Here is an 18882-nt window from a genome sequence, read left to right on the forward strand (position 1 = left end):
GAGTACCTTGCTTAACAGTTGGAAATGAAGAATATGGAAACAATTGATCTAAACTGATCAGATGCAGCCAGGCGTGATGGCTCATACCTGTAATCTCACCACTTTGGGAGGCCAAGGAGGATGGATGGCTTGAGGCCAGGAGTTCAAGACCAGTCTGGGCAACCTGGTGAAACCCCATCTCTACTAAAAAAATACAAAACTTAGCTGGGCATGGTGGCACATGCCTGTAGTCCCAGCTACTTGGGAGGCTGAGGCAGGAGAATCACTTGAACCCAGGAAGTGGAGGCTGCAATGAGCCAAGATCGCACCATTGCACTCCACCCTGGGTGACAGAGTGAGACTGTGTCTCAAAAAAATAAAATAAAATAAAATAAAATAAAATAAAATAAGCTGATCAGATGCTCCAAGGTCTTTGCAAGGAAGGTGATTTCACATTGGCTCTTATGATCTCAGGTTTGCTTTTGACACTAGCGAAGTTCCTTCAGTCCTATGGTATGTGGCTAACAAGTTTAAAGGAAAGAAAAACAAAGGCACACTGGACTGGATTGTTCTGTGACGCTGGGACACACTGGAGGAGTCGAAAGGAACACATTAATGAAGACGCGCTGTTGAGCAGCAAGGGAGCTGTCCCAGGTGAAGCCTGTGCACCTCCTGATGAAATGACGCCAATGAAATCGTTTCAATAATTAGAGTCTGTAATGACAAGGTGCAGGGCTGGCACAATAAGTGAATTCCAATATGTGATTTCCTGCTAATTTGATCTCTGAGTGTGACTCCTGGGTCTGGCCATCAGGAACCCTCATTTGTCTTTTCATTTTTGTATTTATCAGAATCAATATATTTCAAACAGAACTTGATTTGTGAGAACCATTTTTCTGGCTCTCCTCTCCTCTCTTCCTCTATCTTCCTTTTATTTTTTTTTCTAAGTGATTATCCCAAATGGCATCTGTGTTAACATGCTTGGAAATGCGAAGCCACCCTGAGTATGGAAATTAATAGAGTTGGTATGCAAAGTAGACCTATAAATGTGATTGCTTCTGTAATCTTCACGATACCAAACAGCTTTTCATTCGCTGCTGAGAAGCTGGAAACAATCATCCTGCGGGGGATCTTTTTAATTTTAAGTAAGCCATACTGTACATTCCAGTATCACAGTTGTGTGTGTATGTGTGTGTGTGTGCACGCTTTAATCCCCTAAGTAATTAAGTGGGTTACGGTTGTTGGTTCTGGGTAAGCTAGTAAATGCTAAATGGGACTAGGTTGATTATCAATGATAACACGTTCAGAAAAAAGTCAGTGTCATGAGAATTGAGAACACTTAAATGTTTATGCTTGTGTATGAGTTGTTGGGTAAGCAAAATTTGAGTAGCCCCTCTCAGTGAAACCATATGCCCATGTATATTACTAGGGTAAAAAAACAAATACAAAACAGATATGGTTAGGTACTTTCAAGTTCATCTCAAAGCAATGAACATATTATGAGTATAGAGCCTGCAGATAAGGTTAATTGTGCCTAAATAAGGAAGAAAATTGTCATAGACTTGAGAATGCCTATTGAAAATAGTTTAGGAAAATCTGGATTTCCAGAAGTAGTAGCAGTGCTTTGCTTTCTTCCACTTGCAAGAAGAGGTAAAAAGCCCCAAATATTGAATAAACTTTTATACCTAACCAACCAATATTTTCAGCCAGTCTCACTCTCCTCTCTCTCTCTCTCATTCTCAGTTTATTTCGTGTATGTCTTATAATGCAAAACAAAAACCTTCTGTCTCTGAAAAATGTGATTAATCAAGAAACCAATGAGTGATGTGTGCTATCAAATTGAAGACTCTACTGGCACAAGGCTAAATCTGAATGAAAAATGAAAAGAACCAAGTAGAGCCAGAAAATTTTAAATGCATAGATTCCATTTCCCGAATCATTGTATACCAAAGATCCAGGAAATGGTTAGGGATATTTTAGTCTCATCTAAATATAGGTCAGTGTTGTACACAATAAGGCAACTAGATTAGTAGCATCATCTTGTGCCCTACTCCTGACATTTGCACTTTACATTTTTCCTTTATCTTTGCAATATTTAAGAGCTTTGGTTACCAATCATTGTGAACTTTTGTGTTGCAGAGGGTGTAAACACGGCATAACCAATCAATTGATATCTACACTCTTCACTCTTCTTTAAAGTTGTCTGAAAGTGCTGTCTCTTTGCCTGACAGACATAGTATATCTACCCCTACCTTAGACTTGTATTCATCCAATTCTGTGTTCAGCTTTTAGCAGGTTATGGGGAATGTTTATTCTGTGGATGGCTTCCTGCTATCTTTGTTCAGACAGTAATATTTCCTTTTATCCTTTTTCATCTTCCTCCTCAATTTTCAATGACTTATCTTTTTCTACTTTAACTGTTACTAATGGTCACCTCCACTCCTTTTATTTCCCTAATATTTTATTCACTGTTATCTCTGATACATCTTTCTCTCAGTTGTTCTAAAGCCTTTTATTTCCTTCACATCTGAATCACTCTTTATTCTACTCTCCTTTCCACTAACTAGACTTGCTTTCGTCTTAAAAAAGCCATTTTTCAACAAGCTGCTGGGATCAAAACATAGCATTCGGCTATTTCTTCTAACGTAACCAGGGGGGCTCTTCACTGCATCTTTCAGAGAATGATGCAAAGCCCCCAACTCATGAAAACGTGCGTAAAACTTTCTTGGCTTTATCTCTTTCTTGAAAGTTTATCTGGGAAAACGTGATTCTTCCCATTTTTCAATGAGAAATACAGAAAGAAAGGAGAAGTCAGCTTAGAAGGCAACAACTCAGAAAGGAGGCATCCATTTAAGGTCTTTGAATTCAGAAAGGAATCTGTAAAAAGTTTATGGAAGGGGTTTTCTAGAGGTTTGGCACACACAACTCCCTCAAATTGCCCAGCATGGTAGCTCTTGCTTTTCCCCAAACATGACAATTGTGTGATCTGGGAGCTACAGAATTGGACAGCAACCCTGGTTACATCCTGACACACAGAACAGAAGATCCCCAGTCTTAGAAGAATAGCTGTCTTGGGCAACTGACCAGCCACCCAGCTTGGGAAGATACCAAGTGATAAAATCTGACTATCCTATGATCTGCACAATTCTAAAACAGAATAGACTGCTTTGCTACCATCAGCTCAGACAGATTTTTTCAGCAAATATAAAAATGTGTGGTCATTGAGTTTATTAGGAGAAACCATACCCTTGAGCCTCTATTAGTAGGGGATGAGTCCAGTCTTTGGTGTCCAGAAAGGAGATCCTCATTGGCCATATAGCCACCATTAGAACTATACTTTTTTTTAACCCTGTTAATTCTTTATGGATCACTCCTCTTAGGCCACCCACATGCAAACACAGACATATAGATACAGAGAAAAAATGCAGCATCTAAGTTTACCTACAATACAACTTGCATCATATGTTTAGTAAAGAACTTACATTAACCAGAGCAGGCTAGGCTAGGCCATGGTGTCAAACAACCCCAGTGACTTAACACAGTCAAAGTTTATTTCTCACTCAGATCATGCAGATGCAGTCGGGCAGGTCTCCTGGATAACTCTCCTCCCAGTAGTTGCCCTCCATGCAAGAACCTGATGGCTGAGGCTACTTCCAGCTTGGTCCTGCCATCTTGTAGCTTCTAGCTTTTGTCACTGAGCTGGCAGACAGGGGAATAAGAAAGACTGTGGGCCGGGCGCGGTGGCTCAAGCCTGTAATCCCAGCACTTTGGGAGGCCGAGACGGGCGGATCACGAGGTCAGGAGATCGAGACCATCCTGGCTAACCCGGTGAAACCCCGTCTCTACTAAAAAATACAAAAAAAAAATTAGCCGGGCGAGGTGGCGGACGCCTGTAGTCCCAGCTACTCGGGAGGCTGAGGCAGGAGAATGGCGTGAACCCGGGAGGCGGAGCTTGCAGTGAGCTGAGATCCGGCCACTGCACTCCAGCCTGGGCAACAGAGCGAGACTCCGTCTCAAAAAAAAAAAAAAAAAAAAAAAAAAAAAAAAAAAAAAAAGAAAGACTGTGAAGAGGTCACTACATGTGTTTAACTACCTCAGCCCCAAAGTCGCATGTATCATTTCTGCTCACATTCTGTTGTAACATCTAGTCATGTCGCCAACCTAACTGCAAAGGAGTCTGGCAAACAAGAAGAACACATGGCAATTGATGTGCAGGATCACAGTCTCTACAAAGATCCTAACAAAATGATGTTGCCTATATCAGAAAGAGACATAAATAGAGACAGAAATGGACCACAAAGGAGCCAGCTGTCTCGGAGTAACCAGAGCCTACATAAGATGAAGTTAGTCAGTTTAAGCAGAAAAGCAAGGTCGTGCACCTGCGACTATGTCCTGCTTTCCTTAGTAGAGAAATCTTCCCACTGAACAGAATTAGCTTCTTAGAAATACTATAAGCCCCTCACTTTGTGCCGTCTTAGAAACACTAGGGGAGAGACCGCACCTACTTGTGGTTCTAGTAAAGATGGACTCCAGTTGTTTCCTCCAAATGTTTACAATACTGTGGTTAAGATCACACAGTTTTAAACTCATATCGACTAGAATTCAGATGTGCACACGGTCATCTGTTAGCTCTGTGACCATGAGTGAGTTATTCAAATCCTCCAAGTTTGAATTATCTCATCTCTGTAAGAAGAATAATGGCAGTCCCTGCTTCTAGAGCTAATGCGTCTACTGATGGAAAACATGCCTAGAACATAATGGAAACTGCTATTATTATTGTCATTATTATTATTGCTGTTACTATTATTATTATTACTTTCATGCATAGACCTCAGCTAGATCCACTTTTCTTATAATGGCCATCTGAAATTGGCTTTAAGAAGAAAAATCATGTTGGCCATTAAAAATTCAAACAGATGAAGAAGTGACTAAAGCAATGATTCTAGGGATTTGAACTGCATGGACCAGTATTTTTTAAATCCTAGATTGATGAGAGTGTATTTAAAAAAATTTGCTAAGACTGGGTATGAATTTTTTAAAAGTAAGTAAATGAAGAGAGGGAAAAAACACTACCGCCATTTACTTTTGCCAGGCTTTTCTTTTAAAAGGTTACTTGGCATCAAAAACAAACATAAAAGGAGTAAAGACTAGTTACAGAAGAAAAGTCAGTTCTTTGAGTAAATTTTGCTTTGTGAAAAATGCACCAAATATTCTTATTTAGTTCACTTTTGTGGAAACCATGGATCTAAGGGATTAGGTTGACGTCACCCTTTTTGCTCTTGACTTGTCTGATACTTTTCTGAAGTTTTAATATGCTAATGTTTCTGAAGAGGCAGGGGTAGTTCTTAGGAGACATTTTCATGAAGGGACTCCTGTCCATGTTGACAAAAGAGAGTGAGTGTTTCTAGAAAATGTGACAAGCATATGCATATTAGAAAATGTATTAGCCTATTTTCATACTGCTATAAAGAACTGCCTGAGATTGGGTAATTTATAAAGGAAAGAGGTTTAATTGACTCTTTAATTGACAACTTAGTGTGGCTGAGGGAAGGCCTCAGGAAACTTACAATTATGGCAGAAGGTGAAGAGGAAGCAAGGCACCTTCTTCACAAGGTGGCAGGAAAGAGAAGTGCTGAGATAAGGGGAAGAGCCCCTTATAAAACCACCACTTCTCAAGAGAACTCACTCATGATAATGAGAACAGCATAGAGAAAACTGCCACCATAATTCGGTTACCTCCAGCTGGTCTCTCCCTTGAAACGTGAGGATTATGGGAATCATGGGGATCACAGTTCAAGATTTGGTTTGGGTTGTGACACAGAGCCAGACCATGTTATTCCGTCCCTGGTTCCTCCCAAATCTCATATCCCTTTCACATTTCAAAACTAATCACACATTCTTAACAGTTCCCTAAAGTCTTAATTCATTCCAGCATTAACCCAAAAGTCCAAGTACAAAGTCTCAACTGAGACAAGGCAAGTCCCTTCCACCTACAAGCCTGTAAAATCAAAAGCAAGTTAGCTGCTTCCTGGATACAATGGAGGTACAGGCATTGGATAAATACACTCACTCCAAATGGGAAAAATTGGCCAAAACAAAGGGTCTACAGGCCCCATGCAAGTCCAAAATCCAGCAGGCAGACATCTTAAAGCTCTGAAATGATCTTCTTTGACTCCATGTCTCACATCCAGGTAACACTGATGTAAGAGGTGGGGTCTCCATGGCTTTGTGGGGTACAGCCCCACTCTCAGCTGCTTTCACAGGCTGGCGTTGAGTGTCTGCAGGTTTTCCAGGAGAACAGTGCAAGCCGTCAGTGGATCTACCATTCTTGGGTCTGGAGGATGGTGGCTGTCTCTCACAGCTCCACTAGTCAGTGCCCCAGTGGGGACTCTGTGTGGGTGTTTCAACCCCACATTTCCTTTCTGCACTGCTTTAGCAGAAATTCTTCATGAGGGTTCTGCCCCTGCAACAAACTTCTGCCTGGACATCCAGGTGTTTCCACACAGCCTCTGAAATCTAGGCGGAAGTTCCCACATCTCAATTCTTGACTTCTGTGCACTTGCAGGGCCAACACCACGTGTAATATGCCAAAGCTTGGGGCTTGCACCCTCTGAAACAATAGCCTGAACTTTATTTTGGCCCCTTTTAGCCATGGCTGAAATGCGGGGCACCAAGTCCTGAGATGGCACAAAGCAGCAAGGCCCTGGACCTGGCCCATGAGACCATTTTTTCCTCCTAGGCCTCAGGGCCTGTGATGGGAGGGGCTGCATTGAAGACCTCTGACATGCCCTGGAGACATCTCCCTCTTACCCACCACCCCTGCTGCATCATTGACTTGGTGATTAACATTTGGCTCCTTGTTACTTCTGCAGATTTCTGTAGTTGGCTTGAATTTATCCCCAGAAAATGTTTTTTTTCTTTTCTTTTCCATCTTCAGGCTGCAAATTTTCCAAACTTTTACGCATGCTTCCCTTTTAAACATAAGTTCTAATTTCAAATCATCTCTTTGTGAATACATTAAGCTGAATGCTTTTAAGAGCACTCATGTCATGCTTGAACGCTTTTCTGCTTAGAAATTTCTTTTGCCAGATACCCTAAATCACCTCTCTCAAGTTCAAAATTGTGCAGATCTCTAGGACAGGGGCAAGATGCTGCCAGTCTCTTTGCTAAAGTACAGCAGGAATCACCTTTATTCCAGTTCCCAACAAGTTCCTCATCTCCATTTGAGACCACATCAGCCTGGACATCATTGTCCATATTACTGTCAGCATTTTGGTCAAAGCCATTTTACAAGTCTCTGGGAAGTTGCAAACTTTCCCACATCTTCCTGTCCTCCTCTGAGTCCTCCAAACTGTTCCCAACCCTACCTGTTACCCAGTTCCAAAGTTGCTTCCTCATTTTTGGGTATCCTTATAGCAGCACCCCACTCTACTGGTACCAATTTACTATATTACTCTGTTTTCTTTTCTTTTCTTTTCTTTTCTTTTTTTTTTTTTTTTTTTTTTTTTTGAGATGGAGTCTCACTTTGTTTCCCAGGCTGGAGTGCAGTGGCACAATCTCAGCTCACTGCAACCTCCGCCTCCTTGGTTCACGCGATTCTCCTGCCTCAGCTTCCTGAGTAGTTGGAACTACAGGCATGCACCACCATGCCCGGCTAACTTTTTGTGTTTTTAGTACAGAGAGGGTTTAACCATGCTGGCCAGACTGGTTTCGGATTAGTCTGTTTTCATACTGCTATAAAGAACTGCCTGAGATTAATTTGTAAAACTAAGAGGTTCAATTTACTCACAGGTTAGCATGGCTGGGGAGGCCTTAGAAAACTTACAATCATGGTGGAAGGCAAAGAGAAAGCAAGGCACCTTCTTCACAAGGAAGCAGGAAGGAGAAGTGCCGAGATAAGGGGGAAGAGCCCTTTATAAAACCATCAGTTCTCGTGAGAACTCACTATCATGAGAATGGCTTGGAGGAAACCACCTCCATGATTCAATGACCTCCCCTGATCTCTCCCTTGACATGTGGGGATTATGGGGATAACAATTGAAGGTGAGATTTGGATGGGGCCACAAAGCCTAACCATATTAGGAACATATGTTGGTATGCAAGCTTCTGTGAGTGTGGACCAGTATGGCCTCCCTGGCCCTGATAACGGACATTTACTATGTGCTCCCTAGCGTGTCGAGGGCCACCCTGAACCTCACAACAGCTCTTAGGGGAAAGGTACTCTCATCTGCTCATTTTACGGGTGAGGACATTTAAGGCTAAGCTAGGTGAAACAATGAACCTGAGATCATACTGCTTATAATTGGTGGTGTCGAAATTTGAACCCAGGATTTTAGGGCCCTGGCTTTTTTTTTTTTTTTTTTTTTGAGACAGAGTCTCACTCTGTCCACCAGGCTGGAGTGCAGTGGCGCGATCTCGGCTCACTGCAAGCTCTGCCTCCTGGGTTCACGCCATTCTCCTGCCTCAGCCTCCCTAGTAGCTGGGACTACAGGCGCCCGCCACCGCGCCCGGCTAATTTTTTGTATTTTTAGTGGAGACGGGGTTTCACCATGGTCTTGATCTCCTGACCTTGTGATCCGCCCGCCTCGGCCTCCCAAAGTGCTGGGATTACAGGCGTGAGCCACTGCGCCCGGCCAAGGGCCCTGGCTTTTATCCAAAGCTCTCTGTCCTAGTGTCTCTTAGTGTTTTTGATGTTGGTGGTGATACATCAAGGACGTTTGCCACTTTATTTTCCCATCACTTTTATCAACCTGGATGAGATAGAGAGAACTGCTGCTGCTGCATATTTGTTGCTTTTCATAGCCAAGCTCATCCTTTCTCTGTATTGTGGAAGAATTAGCTTTTTCTATTTTGGATGGACCCAGGGCCAGATTGTCCATGACCCTTCACTCCTAGCTTTCCACCCTCTCTGTGAATTTCTTTCACCAAGACGTTGCTTGGTCATGCCACCATGACACTGACCTTGGTTAGCAGCCAGGTCCTCCATGGAGTGTGTGGAATCGCATTAATCATATTTGTACTTAACACACATGAGTCATGGCTTTTGAGGGTGCTTTTAATTGACTATAAATCAAGCAAGGAACTTGAAAAATGAAGGCAATTAATGAAAAAGCATGTGAGAGGTGTTTTGCATCCTAAGGGAGGAAATACATCGTCAGTGAATTAAATGTCAAAACAAAGGCTCTTTTGACCCTGCTGAAAAGATTTCATTTGGATAGTAATAAATGGATGAACTTTCCAACCTCACAGGTGGAGAAATGCCTGTTTACTGAGTTCAAGCTGACTTAGGCTTTTATCTGTCTACATTCTGTATCTTGAGAACTTCCTAGGTTCTTTTAGTTTTGCTTTCATTTTTTGTGATTTTTAAAAATAACAATGATAATTCCCTTTACATTTTCTGGTCATTCTTCACACATCCTTTACATACGTCATACAAGCTTGTATTTACTTTCAGGTTGGGAGACTGATTAATTGATTAGTGAGGTTATATAATGTCACCTGCACTGCAGTTTGGACAGAGCTGGACAAGGTTGTGGTTTCAAGTAGTATATTTATTTTAATCTGTTGTGATGTGCCAAGGAAAATTATTCTGGTATTGCATAATTCACTCTATCATTATGAAGTTGATGTTACATCAGGTCAGAATGTGGACTCCTATTTACATTAATAAGCGTTTTTCCTATATTTGAACAGAGCTCCATAGAAATGTAATGCTTTTACAGGTTTTGCCTTCCCTTCCACCAACTTATTTGTATCAATCTAGTAATAAGTCAATAATAATGATTAGGAACCTCATAAATGCATTCTCCTACCTACCTAACAAGTGTGAAATATTACAATAAAATGACGTAGGATAAGAAATGAACATATGTACACATCAAAGACAGATATAACAAAATGTTTAGAGATCCTTCCGTTGGACTTGGGTCCCAACTTGTTCTTTAAACAATGGGAAACACAAGAAGTAACAGAGTGAGAAGGGCTTCCTAGATGAGGAACATGAACACAGGTGGCATTCCCTTGGCCTACGTTTTCTTAACAGTAGAATGGAAGAAATAAATAGACCAGAGGTATCACACTGTCAGCCCTTGGGCTAAATTTGCCTTATAGATATGTCCTGTTTGGCCGCTCAGTGTGTGAATTTGAGGTATTTGATAAAAGGAATTTGTTATTAACATTTAGAATTTAACCTTTAGAAATTGCCAATTTCTGGGCAGTGTTGCATCTTCAGAGCGTAGACCCCAGAGGTCGGCTGCCTGGGTTCAAATCTAAGGGTGATCCTTTACTGACTAAGTAACTTTGGCAAGTTGGGAAAAACAAAACAGAAAAACTCCCTATGGTTTTATTTTCTCATCTGGAAAATTCATATTATAATGGCAGTAATCTCAACAGTTTATTTTGAAGACTAAATGTTAATCTATGCATGATAACTGTAATATTGTATAATAATAATTATTATTATTATTTGAGATGGAGTCTCCCCCTGTTACCCAGGCTGGAGTGCAATGGCACAATCTCAACACACTGCAACCTCTGCCTCCTGGGTTCAAGCTATTCTCATGCCTCAGCCTTCTGAGTAGCTGGAACTATAGGAGTGCACCACCACGCCTGGCTAATTTTTATAATTTTAATAGAGCAGAGTTTTGCCATGTTGGCCAGGCTGGTCTTGAACTCCTGGCCTCAAACAATCTTCCTGACTCGACCTCCCAAAGTGCTGGGTTAGACATGAGCCACTGCACTCAGAGGGAATTTTTTTTTTTTTCTTTTTAAACACAAGTGTAGTAGTGAGAAGTGGGAAAGGGGTAGAACAAGGAGTTTGATCTGTAACTTTAGCCTTATTAAAACACCAATGAAATTCTTTACAGAAAAAGAAAAAATAATTCTAAAATTTATATGGAACCCCAAAAGACCCAGAGCAGCAGAAGCCACCTTGAGCAAAAAGAACAAAATTAGAGGTATCACGTTATCCAACTTCCAGTTATACTACAAAGCTATAGTAACTAAAACAGTGTGATACTGGCATAAAAACAGACACATAACCAACAGAACCAAATAGCAGACCCAGAAATCTATGCATTTACAGTGAACTCATGTTTGACAAAGGTGCCAAGAACATGCCTTGGGGAAAGAATAGTCTTTTCAATAAGTGCTGCTGGGAAACTGGATATCCATATGCAGAAGAATAATAATAGAGCCCTACCTCTTGCCATATACAAAAAGCAAATCAAAATGAATTAAAGACTTAAATCTAAGAACTGAAACTCTGAAATGACTATAAGAAAACATTGGGGGAAATACTCGAAGACATTGGTCTTGGCAAAGATTTCTTAAGACCTGAAAACTACTGGAAACTAAAACAAAAATGGGCAAATGGGATCGTACCAAGCTAAAAAGTTCCTGCACAGCAAAGCAAACAACCAAAATGAAGAGACAACCCACAGAATGGAAGAAAATATTTGAGAACCACCTGTCTAATGAGGGATTAATAGCCAGAATATATGAGGAAGTCAAACAACTCAATAGAAAAAAATAATTTCATTAAAAATGGGCAAAAGATATGAACTGACATTTCTCAAAGGAAGACAAATGGCTAACAGGTATGTGAAAAAAAATGCCCAACATCACTAATCATCAGAGAAATGCAAATAAAATGTGTGTAAACATATTCTCTCACTGCAGTTAAAATGGCTTTTATCCAAAAGACGGGCAACAATGAGTGCTGATGAGGGTGTGGAGAAAGGGAAACCCTCATACATTGTTGGTGGGAATGTAAATTAGTTCAGCCACTATGCAGAGCATTATGGATGGGCCCCCAAAAAACTGAAAATAGAACTACTATATGACCCTACAGTCCCACTGCTGGGTATATATCTAAAAGAAAGGAAGTCAGTATATCAAAGAGTTATCTGCACTCCCATGTTTATTGCAGCACAATTCACAATAGCCAAGATGTGGAAGCAACCTAAGTGTCTATGGGCAGACAAATGGATAAAGAAAATGTGATACATATACACAATAGAGTACTATGTAGCCATAAAAAAGAACAAACTCCTGTAATTTGCAAAAAAAAAAAAAATGGGTGGAACTGGAAGACATTATAATGAGTGAAATAAGTCAGGCATAAAAAGACAAATATTGAATCTCCTCACTCATATGTGAGAGCTAAGAAAAAAAATGAACTCATGGAAATAGAATGGAATGATGGTTGTAAGGGGCTGGAAGGGTACTGGGGAGGGAGGATAAAGTGGGGTTGGCTAATGGGTACAAAAATACAGCTAGAATGAATGACATCTAGTATTTTGTAGCATAACAGGGTAACAAAAATTGGTAATTTATTGTATATTTTAAATACCCAATAAGATGGAATTGGAATGTCCCTAACACAAAGAAATGATAAAGGTCTGAAGTGATGAATACGCGGTTACTCTGATTTGATTATTACACATTGTATATCTGTGTCAAAACATCATAGCTACCCTGTAAAAATATACAACTATTATGTACCCATAATGATTTAAATTATTTTTTAAAATATTAATCTATATAAAGGGGTTTGAATAGTAGCTGACCTATCATGGCCCCCGAAATATTAGCTGTTGGAAACAGCATAGGGATAATTGTAGCTGAAAGCTTGCTATGGCCCTCCAATGTTTATCTTTCTGATATACAGTAGGCTTCCTAGTTAATTCTGCCTGTCCCACATGGGCATCTAAATTCACCTTCATGAAGTCACTATTACTCCTAAGACTGCTTGGAGTCAAATGATGTTCCATAGAAGACAAAACCATCTTGATGTTTTTGATGCTATGTTGTTTCTATCATATCAATAACACTGTAGACAATACCTGCTATTCACTATCAAGGAAGCAGAAGACAGTGCTAAGAGGTGACAGACAGGACATGGGCTGGCTGGTGTTGATCAAAGACTTTAAAATCTGTTTTCAGTGTTTTGAATTGTTGATACAGGTAATGTACGAAAAGGGCACCGTGTGGTCAGACAGTGTGGCTGGCTTTCTTGGAAGTTCAGAGTAGGAGGAAGGTGAAAAGGATGAGTGGGCATGGCCCAGGCTACCATGGAGCCATTTCAGAAGTCCTGAGATGGAGACAGTTTGTATGTATATCAGAGGAGAGATGAACAGGGGAGATGGGAGTGTAACTGGGGAGCACTTGAACATGAAATAAGTGAAAGGAGAGCCCCAGGGAGACCCAAGGGTTGACACTAGCAGACATCTAAAAGAGGTTTTCCAAAAGAGAAGCAGAATCACTGAAGTCTATTCCCAGCTCTCACATTGACTTGCATGACAGTTTTCCTCCCTGGACCTCTGTTTCCTCATTGGTATAATGAGAGCATATGAGTTGGGCTATTTTGATTGTAATCAACGGTAACACAACTCCAGCTAGCCTCAGCAAAAACATATAAAATTATCAGCTCACATGATTGAAAATTTCACAGTGTGAGCTGGCTTTGGAAACACTTGGATCTAGATGCTCTAACGATATCCTCAATATCACCCTTCATCCCCCAGCTTTGCTTTCTATAATATTGGTCTCAATCTTCACTCTCAGAGGGTTTCCCTCCAAGATGGCCACCAGCAATTCCAGTCTTTTATTCTTCTAGCTAAAAAAGCCAGAGCATCTGTTTTCCCAGTATTCCAGCAAATATCTCATGGCTAACCATTCTTGGGCCAACTTGGGTCATGTGCTTATCCCTAAGCCAGTTATTATATACAAGAAAATTCTGCACTTCTGTTAGCCAGGCCTGGGGAAATGGACATGCAATTCCTTGAAGGAAGGAAATGATGCTGGGCTGGCAAAAGCCAGACAGTGCATTCTAAGGGTATTGTGCTCTATTGCTAAGGTCCTGTTGAGTACTAACATCCTATGACTGCAGACTGTGCTCCATGCCTGAGGATTTTTAGAACCCAGCATACACACAAATGGAAATGTTTTTTAGGTGACAGGGGATGAGGACAGCCATCACACCAGGTTTCTTGCTGGTGATGCTGGCTGGTGAGCAGATTGCTTAATTAAGACTATCAAATTCTAAGTGCTGCCATATGGCCTCACTCTTCAACCTGTTGAGTGTCTTCACTTACATGGTTCTGGAGCTGGTATAAATCTGTTTCATTCCTGTTTTTCTTTAAGAAATTAAGAATACAGGAACATACGGATGTTACAGGAGCATCTCCTAATTTAAGGTATTAGAACTACATAAACTGGGCTGCTTAATAAGTAAGGCATCAAAATATAAATTGGGAAAGATTAAGCATGGCTTTACATAGCCTGAGAAAGCAGAAGTTCTTATTATTCTGTTACAGATCAAATCTATACATATTCTAGTAATAGAGGTGCCCTCTGTTTGTTCTTTTCACCTTAATTTTCATGGAATTTTTTTTTTTTTTGACTTGAGAGCAAAAGGGCAAGAGGTACAAATGCTTGCCAGTCAAAATATCCCCAAGGACTTTTGCATTTGACCAAATTCATTCTCCTTCTGGAGATAGAAATGGGGAATAGAAAAGGAAAAGATATATATTGGGTCCCTACCACTCATTAAGCCAACTGTAGAAGAAACACTGAATGGTCACCTAGTTTGTGCCAGACCCTGTGCTAAGTATAGGAGATAAAGCTTGGAATCAGATAAAAAATGTGCCTCCTGCTCTGGAGCTTTCATTATACTGGAGAGAGAAAAAAGCAAATATGATATAATAAACCCTTGAGAACACAGGAAAATGGCACATGAGAAGATGATGAGAAGTACCATGAAGGAAATAAGGCGAGGTCATATGATAGAGATTTCAGCATGGCTGCTGAAGAACGGGTAGTCAAAGAAGATTTTTCTAAGAATCCAAGTCCTGAACTATGAGAAGAATCCAGTGAAGTAAAAATCAATGGTATAAACACTTAGGTAGAGCAAGTAACTCGTGCCAAAGCCCTAAGATGAGAGTGGGTTCTTTGGTTTGAGATACTGTGATCCAGGAGGAGAGCTATAATTTGATACATTTAATCAACCCAAATGTCTTGTAAATAGGATTGTAAACTCTGTTTTACAGATAGGGGTGTAAAGGTTGACTAAAGGGTCCAAGATCTCACTAAAAAGTGTCAGTGGTGCTACAATCTTCTGACTCCAAACCCCATGATCTTTCCATATGGAATGCTGTAGCTGGTGTTGGAGTTTCCTTTCACAATAAAGTGGTCTAGTCATTGCCTCTTAGAACAGACTGGAGTGTCCCTGATATTTTCACAAGACAGTCGTGTGGGCTCCCAGATTATAATGCTGCCTGTCTCTGTCACTCATAATGGGTGGTGTTTTTAAGCTACCCAAACTTCCAGCTCCTAATTTTTCTCATCTGTGAAATGGAGACAGTATTTCAAGGATTAAACAAGATAGCGCATGCAAAGGGGTGAGGGCAGTGCCTGCTACATGCAATATTTTTATTTTAAAAAGTTGGTTGGTTTTATCCTTTAAAAGAATAAAGCTGGGGTGGGAAATCTGTGTGAGAGGATGCTGTTTGAATGGGTAGTGCTGGATGCCCACCACAGATGACCCATGAAGTTTTCAATATAGCTTGGCTTCCCTGAAAGAGAGCATATTTTCTTTCTACTTGCTCTGAGACTCTCTTTTAAGCATTTTTATATTCTAGGGATACATGCTCTGCCCCACCCCCCACCACTTCTCACTCATGCTTGGTCTCTTTGAGCTAAACGTTAAAAACATGTTCTATGAAAAATATTTGAGAAATTCGTTCTCCCAATTTTAGGTCCAGATATATTCTGGAATTTAGAAAGATAATAAGATGCTCACATTGTATATTACACAATTCTACCAGCGGGGTCTGGGGCAGCACCCTGTAATAAAACAGATTTGCATCTCAGTAGTCAAACATATGAATGTTTACCCTCAGTAGGATAAATAAGGACCACAAATAACATCATGTCAGTTCAGGTTGGGTTTTGCCGCCAAATGAGTTATAAAAACATGTTTGGTGTGCTGAGTCTCTTGGATTTCAGAATTGCAGATTGCAGTCCTTAGAACATTCCCTTGGAAAGTTGTAGACCTCAGTTGTGCGAAGACGTCAAGGTGGCCTCTTTACATCCTGGCCACTTCTGGGGGCAGCAGAGTGTAGTGGCTCAGCCTACCCCTCAACCCCTCTACTACTTGTGAACACCTTGGTAAATGATGTCTTGGCACGCCACCCCTGAGAAGTGGCCAAGTGCTGCACCAGCTTATTTCTTTTCCATTTGAAGCCAAAATGGTTGTCAGCGATCCAGGCTCCTCTTAACTGTGCCTGTCAGCTGATTCTGAAGACCTCCCAGAGGATCTATATTTAGCTAAAACTGGTTTTAATTTTCATGTGTATACATTAAATTCCACAGAGGAAGGGGGGATTCCAAATGAGGAACCATTGATTCTGAATAACGTAAAAGAAATAAGTACTGTTTGAAAAACAGTTCAAAATATGAGTCAAAACCTCCCCGGAATTTGGTTAGCACTGCATTTTTCCATGGAAGAAAGTCTGTTGAATTGAAAACAGAGTGAGAGTAAGTGGGGATAAATTATGCTAAGGAAGGAACTCAGCATCAAATTCTAGGTACTGAAGAGGGGAAAGAGAATAAGAATAGGGAGGACTGAACTTAGAGGGCAACTGGGATTGCCAGATGGATCCTCATGGGGATGTGTGGCCAGGTAATCACATGGAGGCCATGGGCTAGGACCGGGCTTTTGACCATACTCAAGAGGGAGAGAGAAGCTATAGCTCCCAAAGAAAGGCCTGGAGTCTTGCACATGACAGCTTTGATTATGCTTCCAAGGTTTTGTTCATTTTGGGGACATGACCAAGGTAGTTCTAGAATGAGTGAGGCCAAAGCTGGAAGTGTCACAAAGTTTTTGTTCATGACGAAAGTTGCCTGCTTTGCTTTTGGATGCTCTCAGACTTTGTTTTCATCACGTGCAGTTTTGATCAGGATATTTTAGTGTTAGGTATATACCCTTCTGTACCAAAGCAGAGGTTGGATTGTTATCTGTTGAAAAGCGTTTTGTTGGCTATAATTACAATATGATGACTTAATTAGGATTCTGACAAATCCTGACTAACTCAAGATTTTAAAGAAAGATACTTAATTAAAATAGAAGGAAGTTGCATAGTCACAGGTTCATCCAAAGACCTGAATGACAAGGTCTCAGAAAGGACAGAAACTAGAGAAGTTCCACGGGCGTAAGCAATGGGAACTCGTAGAATTAGGACAGTGCTTTTCAAGCTTTTACAGTGAATGATGATATTTGTTTCATTTTGTTTTCTTTTAATGTGTCACAGACTAACATACATTTGTTAAAAAAAAAAGAAAAATGTCAAATATAGTTTTCAAAAAGTTTAAAACATGACTCACATTCATATCTAAAGTGAACGCATCAAAGATTTTATCTATCTCAACAATTCAAAAGGGGACCAGTAAAATATTAACTATGATTGCTATTTGCATGCAATTTAATAGTAAAGGAGTGTTAGAATCAGTTTGCTAGGTTACATATGAAGCTGGTTAATGTCCTGTATTAGTCTGTTTTCACACTGCTAATAAAGACAGACCCGAGACTGGGCAATTTACAAAAGAAAGGTTTATTGGACTTAACAGTTCCGCATGGCTGGGGAGGCCTCACGATCATGGTGGAAGGTGAAAGGCATGGAGGAGCAAGTTACATCTTATGTGGATGGTGGCAAAAAGAGAATGTGTGCAGGGGAACTCCTCTTTTTAAAACCATCAGCTCTCATTGGACTCATTCACTATCATGAGAATAGTGCAGGGAAGACCCACCCCCATAATTCCCATGGCCTGCCACCGGTTCCTCCCATGACATGTGAATGGTGGGAGTTACAATTCAAGATGAGATATGGGTGGGGACACAGCTAAACCATCTCACGTCCTACAGGACAAAAACCTGCAACCTCTGTGGTTATCTTTTCTACCCATTATTATTTGCATCTCTGCTAGACAGAAATCTATGAATTAACACGTCATGTTATTAAGCCTGAAACCGTCAATGAGTAGTAAACAATGAGGTGAACAATACATTTTTCTAGATAATTAAATAAACTTTGACTTGACAAGTTAATGCCTGTATATGACACTGAAAGAACATGCAACCCACATTTTTGTCTTATTTTCAACTTTTGAACATTTTTTTCTTAGTAATATGATGAAAATCAAGTTTTATAAAATTAATTAAATCCAAAGACATAAAAAGTAAGCTTTTAAAAAAATAGATTGAACAGGTATAATGTTACTATGTCATACTGCTTTCAATTTCTATACTCATCATGGGCCCCTAACAAGAGGTTGGGCATTGGTCTGTGGACCACACATTTAGTGTTAAGATAGGAATAACTTAACTTCAAATACCTTCCAGTTTGGGATGTCTTCATTCAAAATCCTAGTAGAGAAGCTGATTGGCCTGGCATTGGGTCAAGAGCCCACTTCGTGGTCTGGGAGACAGGTGTCATGTTTGGAAGCCCATTCCCTAAACTAGGGACTTTAAACAAACAAAAATCAGAGGCATCCAGTTACAGAGGCAGTTACTGAGTTTGGAGAAGTAGCCCAAACAAGGGGAGGAGTTGGGCAGTGCTGAGCTCTGACAATAGAAAAAATGTACCTGGGAACTATCTCAAGTTTCATTTAGGCTCCCACATTTCAAGCATGCACCCAAACAGCTCATATACTATACAGTAAATACACCTTCTCAAAGTATCACCAGACAACTGGTGTTAAAACAAGACTACATTTATTAGAATTCACTTCCACAAAGGAGAAGGCTACCTTAACAAACTCTCAGCAACATTCCAGAAGATGGAAGTCAGAATAGATATTTATAGGGCTTGCAGGGAAGGTATAGGCTCATGTAATTTAAGACAG

General features: G+C 40.5%; 1 protein-coding gene across 2 annotated transcripts in view; it reads left to right on the top strand.

The window, feature by feature from the left end:
• Nucleotides 1-18882, top strand: part of CDH13 (cadherin 13) — a 1187477-nt gene that overhangs the window by 237552 nt on the left and 931043 nt on the right. The gene's annotated exons all lie outside the window — the stretch shown is intronic.

This window comes from Trachypithecus francoisi, unplaced genomic scaffold (assembly GCF_009764315.1).
Source record: "Trachypithecus francoisi isolate TF-2019V2 unplaced genomic scaffold, Tfra_2.0 Lachesis_group10, whole genome shotgun sequence".
Taxonomy (NCBI): domain Eukaryota; kingdom Metazoa; phylum Chordata; class Mammalia; order Primates; family Cercopithecidae; genus Trachypithecus; species Trachypithecus francoisi.